Genomic DNA, 3,604 nt, shown 5'->3' with positions numbered 1-3,604 from the left:
GTCCCAGCTCAGCGGTCAAAGAGCCACTTCCCCTTCCTCCACCTCTAGGGAGGGAGCCCAGCAGAGACTCTGCTATCTCCACGCCACAGCGTCCTGCTGCCGCTGACTCGGAGCCGGGCAGGACCTGAGAGCAGGGGCACACAGGGGCTGTGCCCCCACGTAACCCTCCCGCTACCCCTCCGGGGCTGCTTTGCAGAGTCACCAATTTCTTGGGGGGCTCGGCATTGACAGGGAGCATGACGCCTCCCCACCACACCTGTGGTTTGTCCTGGGGTCTGCACAGCAGGGAGGGAGGGGCTGGAGCTGTCACAGAGCAGCAATGCAGGTCCCTATGTTTGTGATTTGGGGACCATGCTACCTTCTGGTAATTTTACTATGTTCAGTACATGTGATTGAATTTTCTTCCTTTATAGATTTCAAATACCTCCCTTAGGGTCAATAGGGACCAAAACATGCCCCCAGCACAGACTCCCACGCTCTCCCACACACTCTCACAGATGTACTCACACACACACTTGCACACGGACTCACATGTGAATACATAGCTCCCTCTGCCAGCCCCTCCTCTGCCCCGCCCCCCCGCACAGCCCCCAGCGCCCCCCACCCCCAGTATCCTTTCCCACTTCCCTTCGCAGCCACCTGGCATCGCTGCAGGCCTCCGGGCGGCGTGACAGAAGTCGTGCCAGCGTACACTTGGCTAACCCGTGTAAACACGCCTGTTGCAATATGCACAGGAGGCTGCCTCTCGGGCCTGCTGGACGTGCTTCCTGTCAGGAAGACTGTGGTCCTGAGGCCCATTAGGACGAGGTCAGCCGGCCGTCAACTGGCTCGCCCGGCAGGTCCCCTGGCTGCAGGAAGCGGCCGGGGCTGGGCCTGGCTGTCTACAGGGTAGGTCTTGGCCTTGCAGGTCTGAAAAGGCCAGGGAGGACCACAGCAGGCAAAGGTGCCCCCACCCCGTCAGTCCAGGACGTGAGTGCCCAGGGTCCAAGGGAAGAGGAGCAGGGTCTGAGCCTGAGCCAGAAGACGGCCAGAGGGCACAGTAGGAGCTCCTGGGACTGGGGCTTCCTGCCCAGGCCTCTCCCCAGGTGTGGGCTCTGAGGGCGCCTGAGACACACCCTCAACCTGACCGACTCCCTGCTGGGGGGGGGCAGGGCCGGGTCCTTGGGAGGACACTCCTCTGCAGGGCAGCACGGAGGCTGAGGCCTTTGAGCCCTTTGTCCAGGCTCCAGCAGGTGACGAGCCCTCCCCGGACCACCCGCACTCAGGACCCCACTTGTGCACTCCCACCACCCCACATGACCCATCAGATCCCCCAGGAGCTGTGGGGCGGCAGCTGCTGCAGGGAGCCTTCGGTCCACGCTCACTCGCTCATTCACTCGGGGACAGCCTGTCTCTGACCTTGTCCCAGTTCCGGAGGCACTCGCCCCGCCCTCCCGAATGCCAGCCTTCCACCTGAGTCATGAAAAGCGCGTCCAGGGCCCCAGGCCCTGGCTCCCAGGTGGCGGACAGGCCACAGCTATCTCGGACAACAGCCTCACATGTTGGCTCATGGGACGCAGTGAGGTTATTCTCTCTGGTCGGTGCCTCTGCCCCAGCCTGGGGCCTCTCCGGGCTGGTCCCAAACCCCAAGAGCCATGTCTGATCGACAGGGAGAGAGAGGGCGGCACAGAGGCACAGGGAGCCCTTTGTCATCTGGTCCCCGCCGTGTCATGGCACAGGCTCGGCCGGCCTCTGACGTCGCCGGGAGTTTATTCCTTCCTCGCTCAGAGCTGAGCCCATAAACCCCCACCTTATGCAGATCGGGTTGGAAATCACCTCAGCTGCAACTGATGGCTGATTTCATCAGCGGAAACTGTGGAACGCGTCAGGACTCCGCAACGATGCTACTCGCCTGCGGTTGAAAAGCTCGGAACAGTCACAGCCCTGAGGGAGCTGAGTGAGGCGTCCCCGCAGGAATGCAGGGGACATCCCACCCGCAGTGCCGGCCCCTCCCCCAGGGGGCCCCCTGCTGGCTTCCCGGGCACCCACCTTCAGGGAAACTGATACATTAAAATCCAAACGGAAATAAAACGCAAGTCGCTGAGGACTTAATTTCTTTGCAGAGTGGGACCGAAGGATTCCTTTACGTTGGACCTGACCAACGAATCCTCTTTCCCAGGAGCAAGGTACTATGGGTCGGGTCCCGCCGCACGCTCATGCCTGCAGGAGAGGAGCAGGCCTGGGGCAGACTCTGTCCGCTCCCCGGGTCCCCGTGTCGTCGCCCCTCTGTGTGTGTGTGCGTGTCCTCATCTCCTGTAAGGACACCAGTCCTAGGGGGTCAGAACCACCCTAATGGCCTCGTTTTAATGTAACCACCTTGGTAAAGACCCAACTCCACATACAGTCACATGCTGAGGGGCTGGGGATCAGGGCTTCAACATGGGAATCCGGGGACACGTAACCCATGACAACATGAAGGGTAGATGGGCCTCAATAGGACAGCTGCTGACATGCCCTCTCCTGTCGGCTTGACCATGTCGTATCTTGTTGTAAGTGAAGGACGAAGAATCCGCATCTCCCCAGGGCCGGGCCCCGGTGGCACAGGAAGAGGGCCGTCGAGGTGCCAACACTGGCGGTTGCTTCTCAGCTCCTCTGCCCCAGTCACCCTCACAGCCTCATCACACGGGACCCCCGTCCTGGCGGTCTGGTGGTAGGTTTTGTCACGAAGCACACATACATGGCAGCACTCGAACATCCCCGTGAGGGCGTCAGTGGCTGTCGCCCAGGTGCTGGCAGGGAGAATAGATGCCTTGGGCCCAAGGGGCAAGGGCTGGACCCCCACGAGGAGCACAGAGCCTGCACCCCACCCCCGCCACCCCAGGGGATGTGCTTCCTCTTTGGTAGTTGCTGTTAATCCTCACCTAAGGATACCTTTCCATTGATTTTTAGAGGGAGTGGAAGGGATGGGGAGAGACCGAGAGAGAGAAACATCTATATAAGAGAGACACATCGACTGGCTGCCTCCTACACGCACCCTGACCGGGGTCAGGGACTGAGCCCACAACGGAGATATATGCCCTTGACCGAATCGAACTCGAGACCCTGCAGTCTGAGGGCCAACACTGCAACCACTGAGCCACACAGGCTAGGGCCTTCATCTTCTCTTTGAAAGGTCCTTGCCAGGGCCAATGGTGCCCGGGCCATGCCCAGGCAGGGGACCAGAGGGGCAGGGTCCATGCTGCCCAGCTCTGAGGTGGGGCCTGTGAGACCTCCAGCTTCCCGTGGACCCCTCCCTGCCCTCCTCCCCACACCCCAAACCAGCTCCTTGTGCAAGGAAAAGCACCCCAGTCCCACAGGGCGGGGACACGGGCAGGAGTGGGAGAATGAGCTGCATCTCCGGAAAGTTCTTTCCAGGTGCAGAGTGATGCGTGAACCCAGCCGTCAGGGGCTGTCAGCAAGGCCGCTCAGACCCAGTAGGAGGAATTCAGGCAGCCCTTCCTTCTGGCGGTTTCTATCAGGTCTGAGCAGCCACCGAGGGGAACCAGGCTGGTTTAGCTCCCGGCCCTGCTGCAGCTGCCTGCACAGCCCAGGGCCCTCGGCCCGGCCCGCCTCCGTCACTTCCCAG

The 3,604-nt window shown here is 61.4% G+C and overlaps 1 long non-coding RNA gene across 1 annotated transcript; it reads left to right on the top strand.

The window, feature by feature from the left end:
- The first annotated feature begins 645 nt into the window (after window positions 1-645).
- LOC106694855 lies at window positions 646-2,070 on the top strand. Its single transcript, XR_001345925.2, has 2 exons — window positions 646-888; window positions 1,799-2,070. It is a non-coding gene; the product is annotated as an uncharacterized LOC106694855 (long non-coding RNA).
- Window positions 2,071-3,604: the final 1,534 nt, after the last annotated feature.

Source organism: Myotis lucifugus, unplaced genomic scaffold (genome assembly GCF_000147115.1).
Source record: "Myotis lucifugus unplaced genomic scaffold, Myoluc2.0 scaffold_682, whole genome shotgun sequence".
Classification (NCBI taxonomy): Eukaryota; Metazoa; Chordata; class Mammalia; order Chiroptera; family Vespertilionidae; genus Myotis; species Myotis lucifugus.
The sequence above is the reverse complement of the archived record's forward strand: the minus strand, read 5'-3'. Positions and strand labels throughout refer to the sequence as shown.